Raw genomic sequence first — 14,589 nt, 5'->3', positions numbered from 1 at the left:
TCAAAATCTTTAATAGTACTTTAGTATTTTATAATTATTAAGTAATTTACGAAAAAAACACGTTAAAACATTTAATGAAAAATCTAATTTTCTCCATTTTTGTCAATATATTTCAGACAATGTGTCCAGTACGTATAATACACTTTGTTCGATAAATTGCCCAATCGATTTTATTTTATTTGGTGCAAAAACGAAAGTTTAATCTCTAGCCTGTGATTAGTTATACGCGTTTAAAGGTTGCATTATAAATTCTGACGGCGGCCATATTGATGACGTCATATATCCGAAACCCGCAACGGGATTCTTTGGGACCTTTTGTGTGAAATACACCTCAAGTAGTACTACATGCTCCAGCAAGTATAGTTTTTTTGAATGTCCAGGTTAAACTCTAATTTGACTGGACTTTTCTGAAAACAACTGTTGCAGTAGAAAAATTAAAATATAGAAAATAAGCATCCTACTTATAATGTAACCAATTAATGGCTGATCCTAGGCTATGGACGCAGGGAGAAGACTAAGAGGCTGATTCTTTACGTCTTCGAGGCAGCCACGTTGCCATCCCAAAGGTAGTCAGGTTGCAAACTTATAAAAATTCAGGTTGCCAACTTATAAAAATTCAGGTTGGCAACTTCTAAGAATTCAGGTTGCCTACTCCTAGGAATTCAGGTTGCCAATTTCAGAATCGCCATTATCTTCAGTAATTTACTTTCTAGGCTTTAGGCTTCGCAGATAGCCTAACTAGCCTCAAATATAAGCTCCTGGTATTAATGATACAAAGCTAAATCTAATGTACAGTGCCGGATCTACAAATTTTGGGCCCCTCCCGCAAAATACTGCTATATAAAATACACGTACTTGTGAAAGGACATGTCAAAGATTTTGCTGTTATTCAGTTTCTTCAGTGTATGTGTGATTTGATTTTTGTTTGCGTCGCTTTTCTACCACTCTTGGCTAATCGCGCGACGGTGAAGATGTTGAGAGTATGAAACTGAGGAAGAAACAAACACACATAGGCTCTGTCCGAAAGGTGCAAAGTACATACTTTGAAGTATGGTTTTGACGGAAGTGACGTCACAGTTCGAAAGCGCCAAGAACAGAAGCACGCAAGTACGCAGCTCTCAGCACAGATGCTTGGTGACTAGGTCACGTGATATCTACACTCGTTTCTCATTTGTTTTAAATCGCGGAGATAGAAAGCCAGCAACACGGGTTAAATATGCGTTATGGGTCAGCAAGTTGTTGGTTAAAGTTCTTGTAATGTGTGGAAATGTATGTGTACGAACATTTGAAAATGCGATGTGATTTCTATGGTTATAAACAAGTCTTTAAAACGCGAGGGAAACAACGTGTCCTCAGTTCTATCTACTGATCGTATTTGGCGCTGAAGTCGAAGTGCAATTCGAGAGACAACACTTCCAGTCCACTACTTGAAGACCGCACTTCAAGACCATACTCGGAGGATCCTCGCTTGAAGTACGATCTTGCACCTTTCGGACACGGCCATAGAATACCCATACACAAGCCGGATTCGAACCCGGTATCCCCGTCGTAGCATGCTGTGCTAACTACGCCACGGAGGTCTACATACCTCTGAGGAGCTAGGTAGAATTGTATTGTACTTTTCATACAGACGTTTTGCAAAATATTGTACAGATGAAACTTTTTGATAAATCACTTTTCGGAGCTGTTTAAAGAGACAACAATTAAGCTGGTTGCTATTTTGTGACACTTGAGTGGTATGCTATATATTCTTTTGATCAGACGAGGTCTGGAATAATAACGTCACTCTCATCTTCATGGTAGAAGTCGAGAGAATCTGTTCAATGAGGAGTATCAGTACCGATGTTGATAATTAGGTGAAAAGATTGGGCACGAATTCCAAACCGAAATAAGTACGTATAAAATTTTATTTCTTAAATTTATTGGTGATGTCCCTGTAATCAATGGCGTGTCCAAGGGGGGAGGGGGTTGGTGGGGGTTATAACCCCCCCTTTCGGTCCAGTATTTCTAAAAAAAGATGAGTGCTGATTACTTTAAAAAAGTACCTACAACTCCTCCCCTTCCAAAATCCAGGGCACGCCACTGCCTGTAATTGTTTCTTCCCATTTTACACATTATTAACCCTGGCGGGTCACCATGACCCACACCTAACTTTTGTTTCTTTACCAATTCGTTAGGGTTCGAGGCAAGTGGGTCATACACTCATACTCTTAGCAGCTTCTTATCTCCTTCTGCCCTCCACAGTCCAGCAGGTGAAATTCTGTTTGCGTTCACGTGTCGGCAGGAAAGGTTGTTACTAAAGATATACTTATTATTTGACACACACGCAGAAATGTTGTATTTATGCAACATGTATTTACAAATGTTATGAAGAACACAAAAATGTTAGTAAAAATAAATATGTACGTTTATTTATTTGCCTAATGATGTAAAATAAATAACAGGACAAAAAAAATTAAATATTGAAAAGAAGAAAGTTTAAATTTGCGGGTCACAGTCACTCACCGCGACCGCATAAAATTGTAAAATGAGCGCGACCTCTCCCGGTTAAATTATTGACGCATTATAAAATACAATCACGTAAAATATTGTTACTTTAGAATAAAATAGTAGAGGTTGGCAACGATGGAACAAGAGTTTGTGACGCCATAGCAAGTCTGTGCCAGGCAGACGAAAACAAAGGCGCTCAGAGGGAGAATCGCGCAGTGCTAGGTGAGGGGAAACTGTGATTTGTGAGCGAAGCCGGCAGGTGAACTGAGGAAATTGTGTGTCTTGTAGGAAGTATTTTGTTATCGTCTGTAAAGCAACAACAGCTTACGAGATGTCCGAACGGTTTAAGGTGACAAAATCGGAAGATACTGGAGGTTTCCGAAATTATGGAGCAACGACCGGCATGGAAGCAGACGACGTGTATGGTAAGCTGGAAGTCGACACAGATGTCAACCAGCAAGGGAGTTCTATGGAAGGAGCTATCGGTATGATGCACCGAACTTCATGTCCTGTGTGTCCCGTAGCACGATTATTATCTATTCATTTTTTTCGTTTGTTTCCCCCTCCTCCAATAGAAAACTCTCTTGCATTCTGTTTTAAGCAGTTATAGTGCATCGTAGTTTTTATTTATAACTTAATTTGACAGTTCTTTTTAAATGTTTACTTTCGCCCTTTTTGTGTGTCCAGTTTTTTATGCTAGTATTCCCTGAATAGATGCAGTTTAATAACTACAGCATTTGTGACCGTAACCAACACTTTTCAAACGTACATGTGGGATCACGTGAGAAGTGGTGCGACGCGTAGTGGGAGAAATACTAAATTAACGTGACAATTTGCGAAACAATCGAAATAATTTTCACCCACCGCTTACCTTCCTCATTTCACATTTTATTGGGGAAATTCATTTGCAAGTTCCAATGTAATGTTCAGTTCTGTTGTTTTTGTTTCTTTGTCTACGACATTTCGTAATAATTACTTTCAAACAGTGTGCTGCTCTACATTATGAGGATTAAGGGGGGGTAAGACAAAGGGGTGGTGGCCCCCGAAATAGCTGAAACTATAAATAACAATAAATCGTCAATTAATATACCAGGAGAGATTAAAGTTAAATAGTTAATTAACAGAAGAGTGAATGGCGATCATCAAATCCCATTTTATCTGTAGCATTTTAAATCAGCATTCACTTCCTGACACGGCGTGAACATTCGATGTCCAACGGGTTACTGCTAAAAAGTTAATCCTTCTCCACTTGAGAAGTTCGTTAATTAACCGTTGATTTTCGTATTATGTGTATATTGAATTATCGGTGAAGTATTCTTAATAACAATTTAAATGCTGAGTTGAAAATTGTAAACAATTAGGCCTAATACCGATGATGTGTATGAAAACTAAATAAGGTTTCACTCTTCAAAGTGTGAGTAGAAACTAAGGCCTCCGTGTAATAGGTCCTGGAATCCTCTTTCATCTTCACCCCCTACAACTGCACTATATGTGGACTTTTGTTGTGGTTTAGCGCTGTTAATATTCTCTCCTCAAAAATCCCGTAGCAGTGATTTACCATCCAATTTTCTTCCAGCATTAAATTTCCACAAAGGCCCACTTTATGGTAATTTTAAGGCCAAATTTACACTTTCCTCGCACCCGAGATGGAAGGTCTGGACAAATCCTGACCCCGTACGTTTGACTTACTACCTCGTATCGAAAGGTTTCACGTCCGAGTCCCGATTTTGTTCAATAAGCAAGCACTGAACGAAAGATTTGACGCTGTTGTGTTTCATTTTGCAATTCACGCGCTGAGACAATCTGTTTAGCCGAGCGAGTTAAGTGGCTTCACCCCCGAAGTTTGGGTTAATCATACACCACCAGCACTCATACTCAAATATTTCAAAAAGGTCCAAGTTGTGGTCATTTTGGCACTAAATTTACCTTTGCTCCCCACTAAAAACGACCTTAATCCCAAAGTAGAAAATCTTGGATAAACTACCGAGTTCTGGTGTCATAGGTGAACCTTCATTAATTTAATCTAACCATCGTTCGTTCTCATCTTCGCGTTTACCGAATATAAACCAGGAAAGCAACTCAACAAAGAAATGTCAATGCAACAAAATCCAAATTCAGCACTGTTCTTCACGTAAAAACGTAAAAAGAGGGTATATTTTCTTTATGTACACTCCCTGGTCATATTTAGGCGAAGTTTTTTAGTTGGTTTCCACTTCCAGCAATATTAGTCTTTTAATTATGAGTAAATATTTATTCAGCAGTACATATTGTCATGTGGTATGTAAACATTCTCAACCTTGAATCATAACTGTCAACCATAGGCGTCGGGAACGTGTATTATTTTTTTTACATTCCTTGCTAATCGCGACTATGGGGATGAATGGTTGTTATTGTGAAGGGACATGTACAAAGGAATACTCAATACAGGACTCTTTTGCCTCCCCGATGGCCCAGTGGTAGCATTGACGCGTTGTAATGAAGGGGTCCCGGATTCGATACCCGGTTCAGATCCCACTTTAAACTGTAGGTACAGTCCCAATTAGCCTTACTGTGCATAAAGTAAACTTAAAACACCAAGTTAACTCAATTCTGGACTCCAACCCGAAGTCTTAGAAATCGTTATTGTCAATTAACATTAATTGTGCATGTGATGTGAATCGTGAGAATGTCAAATAGTAAGTGACTTTACTGACACATCATGAAATGTTTATTTTATACTGGTTTTGACATCTTGTCCGCTATTGACTCTATTATAACTCAGATTATACGGCTTCGATTTTGGTATTGACCAATCAGCTCTGACCAATGGCGGCGATTGGGTGCTAACACTGGGGTTTGGGGGCAAGGACCGTTTACTTTCTCTTGGTAGACAAGGCTTACCATTAAGAGGCCATAGTGCGGGGCAGAAAAGGGCGACAGCCGTCTGCGAATTTCCTTTTTCCAGTCAACTTTTGAATGCGGTTTCATTTCTTATTCTCTGATTGGCTGTTAGAAAGTTACGGTGCTGTGATTGTGAGAATGTCTTATTTCCTACTTTTAGCGCAAATTTGCTGCTTTCTAATCTAATCTAATCTAACCTAACCAAACCTAACTTAACGTAAAGTACAGCGCAAACAAGACATTCTCCCAATCACAGCACCGTAACTTTCCAACAGCCAATCAGAGAGCAAGAAATAAAACCGCAATCACAAGTTGACTGGAAAAAGAAAATGCGCCAGCCCTCCCCCCCCCCCCGCCCCGCTAATCGCCGCCACTGCCTTTGACAGTGTAACAATACGATATAATAATCAACTGTGTATGTTTTTCGGCATGTTAAGTTTCGAAGCATTGTGTATTTTGTGCGCAAAGCATGAATAAAGCAGTTGATAATGCCTTTGAAGTTCATGCATAAACAAGCGAATCTAATGCGCTTATCAGTTAGTGTTATTAACTTCGCGGCTAATTTTGAAACCATATTCTCACGTTTTGTATTCAGCATAAATGTCTTCCAGTCGTCCATTCATAATAATTTTCTCAATTATTTCTTATGTATATTTTAAATCAGTTGTTGCTATTGCCGTGCAGAAGCGATAAAAATTCCACAATTATCGTAACTTGTATAAATTCGACTTTAATTGAAGGTAATAGAAAGTTTGTTTTAAGTCTGCTTTATGTTCAGATAGGTCAATCGAGGCTGGACCTACAGTTAAGGTGCGCTCGGAACAGCTGTGCAGTGTACCCTCACTGAGAATCTAAACACAGGACCCCTTGATTACGAGGCGCAACGATAGCCACTATGCCATCGAGGGGCTCATCTGTACGTGTGTGTATATATTTATGGCTTTCTATTTCTGTAATGTTACGTGTCTTTTTAATCATTGATGAAGATGAATAATGATTTGGTGAAATGGATGAAGGGACAAATATAATTGAGAATCTCTCTACATCGCCGGCTAAATACTATGTTGTCGTATGTCCATCTGCACTAACTTTTGAGGACAGCTGATTGAAGTTTTACGTATGTGGATTTTGAATACACTACAAAAATTTCGCAAAAAATATTATTGTTGATAATTCACATCTAGTGTTGCCCACGAGACGAGACTTTGGCCTGTCTCGTCTCGTGGAGTCTCGTGGAAATGCTGTCTCGTCTCGAAAATATTCGTTTGTCTTATGACACATGGTCAATCTCGTCTCGTCTCGAATTTTTAAAAGCCTGTCCCGTCTCGTCCCGTGGGCAACACTATTCACATCACTTGACAGAGATACGTCGCTTTGGAACACGTGACATTAACATGTACGGAACATGATTACGTCATGAACTTATGTCCAATGAAAAGTGGTTATATGACAAAACAGAATTCAGCCGGCGATATAATATAATGCACTTATGATTCAGAATTATTTGCTGGAATTATCCCCAACTAGAAATTTTTCAAATGCCACGTTATGTGTGTGTTATACGTGCACACAAAGGTCTCTTCAAAACTTTAGTAAGGGTAGAATCAAATGAATTTCAACCTCTTTGATAACTTAACCAAAGTGTTTCCCTACGAAAACCTGCAAGCGCTTATAAATCGTATGATTTAAGCTTTTTTAACTTATATCAATAGGTTGTGTAATGCTCGAAATTGCTTGTTTTCGCATGTACTTTCCTGAAACTCTTTGATGTAAATTTAGTTGCTACTCTAGCTGATGTGCACACTTATTAGCTTGTGACTAGTGTTTGTATCAATTTCCTTCCTCTAGTGCAGACTCTTTTGTTTTCTGACATTTTTTTTCTTTCTTTACAGCTCCTGAGCGTTATTTTTCTATGATGACTGCACGTTGGCACTAGCTTTCATTTTTTTTTGCACAATTTTATTTGTAATGTATGTAATAAATTTCGCACTCGTAATTGTACATTTATTGCACTATTTTTCTTATTTAAGCACAGTGTAGTGTATGGTGTAGAATTAAATATATATTTTGTTTTATCTCTACAGTTACGTCATTCGTTTCTTTTCACGCTTGATTTTGCTGAGTTGTTTCACAACTGCTTGCTCTGTAAATTCTTAGATTAGATTGTATTGTTAATAATTTATGCACGAGTGTATCTCATTGTGTAAGTCGCTGAAATTATGTTGGTTGTTACGAGATTTTTTCGAACAATGTTCGAATTGGGAATGTTTCATCGAAAGGTGCTCTCATCGCATTTCAAGATTTTAAAGCCAAATGATAAGTAAAATGAATTAAATATATTAATTAACTACATCACTCGAGCCAATGCTGATCTCAAAATTTATGTCAGTTTTATGCAGCCAAGCATGGCCTTTTACGATTTTAAAGCTTCTCTGGACAGAAGCAAAGTGCAAACACACGCATTTTAAACTTATTACAGTTTTATATTTTATGCGCCTATTTTTTATATTTTATTTTTATGCCCTTTAGTAATTTAGTTGATATTTTCCGATCATTCATGTTAAAAGTACATGAAAAATAGTTGGGATTTCACCATTAGTACAGTGGGATCCATGAGTAATACCGTGCAAATTGTCCATGACTAATTTCGTTAATTTTTCTCATACATCCTTTGTTTTTTTAAGCGATGGATTTTTATGTACGTTGGTGCAGAAGTTGTAAACAGTTTGTTTTAAGTTTTCATTTAATTCTTGAAGCTCTTATTGGGTCAAATAAAGTGCACGAACATGGTGATGGACAATTTGCACGATAATACTCATGGATCCCACTGTACAATGTAAGGTCGATCGCCTCCTCCGATGGCGTAGTGGTTACGTCGTGGCCTTGTAATGAAGGGGTCCCGGGTTCGATACCCGGTGGAGGCACATGGTACAGTGGTTCGGATCCCATTTTAAACTGTAGGTCCAGTCCCTATTAGCCGATTAGCCTGTCTGTGCATAAAGTGGACTTAAAACAATAATTCAATTCAAACAATATAAGGTAAAGTTCCCCGCACACATTACACCGTTGCATAAATACATAACTGGGATGTGGATGTAGGTCCCTACACTTTCTCGATCTCTGCCATCTGTGATCAGCACCACGCTCCGGCCATTTTACTCCCCATCCAGGTACCCATTTTATTGAGGCTGGGTGAACCACAGAGGAGCTTTTATTCAGTGATAATACCGTAAAATTCCAACCTTTAAAAACCCATCTTTGGAATCGAACCCGGGCCTCCCGCGTGGTAGCCAGACTGCTAGACTTCCCTTTATTAAGAGGAGAGGAATATAATAAAAAAGTTAGAACATACACAGTGAATCCTACTAGTGTAAAAGGGACCTCCCCGATGGCGTAGTTATAACGTTGTCGCCTTGTAATCAAGGGTCCCGGGTTTGATTCCCGGTTGAGGCACATTACACTGGTTCCAGGAGCGTATATTCTAGGCTAGCTAGGCTATCTGCAAAGCCTGAAACCTAGAAAGTAAAACACTGAAGAGAAATCTCTTAGTTGGCAACCCTGAATTCTTAAAGAGTTGGCAACCCTGAATTCTTAAGAGTTGGAAACCCTGAATTCTTAAGAGTTGGCAACCCTGAATTCTTAAGAGTTGGCAACCCTGAATTCTTAGGAGTTGGCAACCTGAATTCTTAGGAGTTGGCAACCTGATTTTTTATAAGTTTGCAACGGGGCTTGCTTGAAGACGTCAAGAATGAGTCTAGTCTTCTCCCTTTCTCCATAGCCTAGGACCAGGTGTCATAGTAAGATAGCCCAGGCCCTAGACTCAGCATACGCCACTGACTGGTTCGGGTCCCACTTTAAGCTGTAGGTCCAGTGCCGCTTAGCCTTCCTGTGCATAAAATGGACTTAACAATCAATTCAAAATCAACCTACTAGTGTAAAGGACATTTAGAGTAATGCTCTTACTCAACATTTTTGATAAAGAAAATACTTTAGTCCTGAGTCATTGCCCTTTAATGCCTCTAGTCCAAATGAAAATTCTGTCGACTTCCTGTCGAGAAACCACAGACGAAGTTAAGAATAGAAGTAATTTCACTGATTCATGCTGAGCAAAATTGGCGTCAGAGAGGGAAGGGGAGAGAGAGAGAGAGAGAGAGAGAGAGAGAGAGAGAGAGAGAGAGAGCGATCAGCTGCGCACAGAATAGATGGGTAAAATCGAGGAGGTGGGGACTTATGAACGTTCACTACAGTGCAATTGTATCGCCAGATAATTTCCTGTTGTTGATCTCAAGTGAATTAAATATATTCAGATGACCATTCTATAGCTGATCCCAACTTTGGAGTTAAATATTGTGCCTAATGGGTTGTTACTTTTCAGATCAACAACCCCAAAATAATAGTGTTTTTATCAGAAAAAAAGTTAAGATTTGAAGAGATAAGAATGAATCTACACTAATGTAATCTTTTTATCAGAAAAAAGTTAAAATTTGAAGAGATAAGAATGAATATACTAACTAACTAACTAACTCCCTAGCCTTCTTAAACCCGAAGGTTCATGGCTGCAGCAACACAGGCCTTCCATCTGTCCCTATCTTGAGCAAGTTCTATATACTCTTTTCCATCCCTACCAATTTCCCTTAGGTCCATCTCAACGTTGTCCCTCCATCTTCGTCTTGGCCTTCCTACAGGTCTCTTACCATCAGGTTTCCCAACAAGAATCCTGTAAACTCCTCTTTCCTCTCCCATTCGTGCCACATGGCCTGCCCACCTAAGTCTTCTTGATTTAATTATTCTAATAATATCTGGATATGAATACAAATTATGTAGTTCTAAATTATGTAACCTTCTCCACTCACCTGTCTCCTCATCCCTTTTAGGTCCAAAGATTTTCCTAAGGATCTTATTTTCAAATACTCTCAATTTATGTTCCTCTTTCAATGTAAGGGACCAAGTTTCACATCCATATAATACTACAGGCAAAATTACTGTTTTGTATATTTTAACTTTTAGTTTCTTAGATATTAAACGAGAAGATAAAAGTTTATGAAGAGAGAAGTAACATGCATTTCCTGAATTAAGCCTACTTTTTATTTCCTCTTTAATATAATTTTCATTTGTTAACATTACTCCTAAGTATTTGAATTTGGAAACTGGTTCAAACGAGTTGTTATCAATAATTAGATTTTGATTATTACCTAACACTTGGTTTCGGCCTGTAAGCATATATTTAGTTTTCTCTTTGTTAACTTCCAAACCTATCTCTTTAGCAGTTTTGAAAAATATTTTAGCATTAATCTTAATTGTATTCACATCATCCCCCAGTAAGTCTACATCATCTGCATATGCTAACAACTGAGTCACACCATTTAATTTTAGTCCTTCTTTAGTTTATTTTACCTTCCTAACAGCATATTCTAAGGCAAAATTAAAGAGCAATGGAGATAATGCATCTCCTTGTTTTAACCCATCATGAATTGTAAATTTGTCAGACATATTAATACCCACACGAATTTTACTTTCTGTTTCACTGGTGCATATTTTTATCATACTAACAAGCTTCTTAGGTATTCCAAACTCTACTAATATATTATATAATTTATCTCTTTTAACCGAATCATATGCTTTTTTGAAATCAATGAATAGCTGATGGACATTTTGATTATATTCCCACTTTTTTTCAAGTGTCTGTCTGATGTGAAAAATTTGATCTGTAGTTGATCTGTTACGTTTAAATCCACATTGATAATCACCTATAATTTCATTAGCATATGGGGTTAGTCTTGTTAAAAGAATGTTAGATAATATTTTATATGTTGTTGAGAGTATGGAAATTCCACGGTAATTATTGCAGTTCATTTTATCACCTTTTTTAAACACAGGAACAATTATGGATTCTTTCCACTGTTGAGGGATTTCTTCTTTATTCCATATTAAACAAATTAATTTATGAATTTGACATATTAATGAATTTCCACCATATTTAATTAACTCAGCTGGTATTAAATCAATGCCAGGTGCTTTGTTATTCTTTAGCCTTTTAATAGCATCTTTAACTTCAGTCAAGTTAGGTTCTGGAACTAAAGGTTCTGCTGTGTGGACTTCATTTACTTATGATTTATCTCCTACATGGACATTTAAAAGGTCATTAAAGTAGTTCTTCCATCTATTTAGAATATCGCTTGGTTCAGCTAGAAAATCACCGTCTTTATCTTGTATCAAGTTTACTTTAGGTTGCCACCCCTTTCTAAACTCATTTACACCTTTATATAAATCTCTGATATTTTTATATTTGCTGTTTGTTTCAATTTCGTTAATTTTGCTAATACACTAATGTAATCTTTTTATCAGAAAAAAAGTTAAGATTTGAAGAGATAAGAATGAATATACACTAATGTAATCTTTTTATCAGAACAAATAGTTAAAATTTGAAGAGATAAGAATGAATATACACTAATGTAATCTTTTTATCAGAAAACAAAGTTAAGATTTGAAGAGATAAGAATGAATATACACTAATGTAATCTTTTTATCAGAAAAAAGTTAAGATTTGAAGAGATAAGAATGAATATATGTACACTAATGTAATCTTTTTATCAGAAAAGAATAAAATTTGAAGAGATAAGAATGAATATACACTAATGTAATCTTACAATTTTCTACTATTTCTCTTGCAATTCAGATCATCTTACAAAGACGTCTTAGTTTCTCTAGTTTTTAGCTGTTTGGGGACCATAATTTATTATACTCTGTCCGGGGAATCTCTGGAACGAGCCAACGAGAGCAAGTCTCTGCGCAAGTCGAGAGGGCTCGACTAATGAACACGTACGAGGGAACAGGATGGCGTGGAGGGGGGAAACGACTGCAGCTCCTAGCTGTTTGCATCCCTCCAATCCTTCTGCGCGACCTTGCTCCAGAGATTCCCGGGATAGAGTATAGTGGTGACGTCAACAGCAGACAACTCGGCACGATTGAGTCCAAACAAAGATATCACGTGGTTTTGGTTTATTCTATATCATTGGATTTTTCATCGCAAGATGTAGCTTAATAGAAACAAATGCAAAACATTCCTAAAGAAAGACTGTTATTTTTGTTTATTTTTCCTGCCACATATTAATTTTCAGACGCGTTTCGAAATAGTTCAGTATAGGTAGAGGCGAGGCGTCCGGTCATCGGGAGATGCGGCGATGACAAAGCAAAATAATAAACATATTGCTTTTTAAATATTTTAGGGAAGAAGAAAACATAAGTCAGAATATTCGCATATTTGAGCGAAATTAGTCAAGTAACACCATTAAACAGCTAGAAATACGCAAGAGATTCGCTAAGTTTAGCGCATCGAAAGGAGAGCCCAGTTCTACACCCCCCTCCTCCCGTGCCCAACCGTCCCGCTGCGTTTCCGTCGAGTGCAATGGTGTCAGGCGGGCCAGCTCATCGCAGCAGGTCTGCGAATCCAATGTCCTTCGACCGCTTTTCCCCCGCTTTTGAAGGTCTGGTCATGGGAGACCTTTTCTTTCAGCCTCCTTGTTTACAACCACGGCAGGGTTTCTGTGACATCAAGATGAAACTTCTCAGAATGTCCAGCACTGTAAAGCATGCAACGCTCTTGTTTTTTTAAGAGAAAAGAGCATCGCAACGCAACTTAACACAGAATACATGATGAAAGTAATGGTGCATAGAAAAATATATAAGTAAGCAAAAGCATAAATTTTCACACGGTTAGTGCTAGAAAGAACTGAAAAAAGAGCAGTTCTGGATCCATTCTATTTTCTTCATAGTATTCTTCTTTTAATTTTTTTGGATCCTGCGGTTCAAATATCGTTTTTTTGGAGAAAAATGTTCTTGGTATACAAAAACACGAAGTTCTTTCAGCTGTTTTGTGTTTACTATGCTTACAAATGACAAGATTGATCAAGATTTTCGTTCTCGTGGTGATAGACATACTTACTCAAACACAACCTTTTCCCTGACATATCTTACTTTCACACCAGGGATGGCCAAAAATATCAGGATTCCGGAAAAACTAAAAATCTCGATTCAAAAATTCTACTACCCGGATTTCGGAAGCAATCCGAATTTCGGAGAGAGACGTTTAACAATTTTTCCATTTTTTTTTAAAAATTAAGAATATATTTAGCCATCTCTACTTCACACGTCATGTACGGACACTTGTTGTTGTTATCATCATTATCAATGTAGGAATGCTCCCTCCTCCTTCCCGGGTTGAAAGATTGACCCTGACGTTTGGCAAGTCTTGCGATGACTACGTAAAAATGTCACGCTTCGCCTCTGAGTATAGGCTATACTTTGAAATATCCATTACACATTGACGCACCATATGAAACGAGCGACGATAAATTCCATCATATTTGCGATCAATAGCAGATGGAATATTAGTTGAAAGTGACCTTGACTTATTGAACTCGCACTTCGTGTGCAAAAAAAGAAGCACATTTAATATTATTAGAGTGCGCCATTTATCTGAACAGGAGTGTACAGGAAGGAAACTCGAACTGTAGAAATTAGGAAAGATTATTTAGATCCGCTGAAGAGAAGTCAAGTTTAATATGCACGTTGTTTTGAAGTTCGGCCTTTTTGAAACCCACAAGGAGGTCATCCATGCATTTTGTTCACTTCCGAACACGTCAAGCGTAAGAAAAGGATTGCGTACATAAGAAATATTTTAATATTTCATGAACAGAAATGAATTAATTTAAGAAGCTGTTTGCGTTTCCGTTATAGGTTGCTTCTCGGCATACGTTGTTGCCAAATCTCGTAGAATGCGAAAAAAAGTTGTTGTATGAAATTGATGAAATGAGGTTGTTTATTCTTTAGTTATGTAGAAATAGGATGAACTTTTGAACAATATTATTGTAATGTCACTAACAGTACCGTGCAGACCGAACTAAAATTAACCAATTTAGTCTTTCATCCTTTTTTGTCGCGTTGAACATAAAGAGGCGGAAAAGCAACGTCAAATAACTAAATGAAATTTGTCATGTCCTGCATAAGAGCAGCGATGGCCTAGTCGGTAGGGCGCCTGACTGCCAAACGGGAGAACTGAGTTCAGTTCCTGAGGAGGGTAGTCGCAAATGCGAATTTTCTGACGATGTCCTTGCGGAGAAGAGGCTGTAGGGCTCATCCAGCCTCTAATCAATTATACCTGTCATAGGTGTAGGGGTAAAGGCGACCGAAGCGTGATGCTGATCACGTCACCTTCATTAT

At 37.9% G+C, this 14,589-nt stretch overlaps 1 long non-coding RNA gene across 1 annotated transcript; it reads left to right on the top strand.

Moving 5' to 3' along the window:
• The first annotated feature begins 2,680 nt into the window (after positions 1 to 2,680).
• LOC146001784 (uncharacterized) lies at positions 2,681 to 7,306 on the top strand. The gene is made up of 2 exons (XR_014443599.1): positions 2,681 to 2,975; positions 7,263 to 7,306. It is a non-coding gene; the product is annotated as an uncharacterized LOC146001784 (long non-coding RNA).
• Positions 7,307 to 14,589: the final 7,283 nt, after the last annotated feature.

Source organism: Lepisma saccharinum, chromosome 17 (genome assembly GCF_977018435.1).
Source record: "Lepisma saccharinum chromosome 17, izLepSacc3.1, whole genome shotgun sequence".
In the NCBI taxonomy this organism is placed as follows: Eukaryota; Metazoa; Arthropoda; class Insecta; order Zygentoma; family Lepismatidae; genus Lepisma; species Lepisma saccharinum.
The sequence above is the reverse complement of the archived record's forward strand: the minus strand, read 5'-3'. Positions and strand labels throughout refer to the sequence as shown.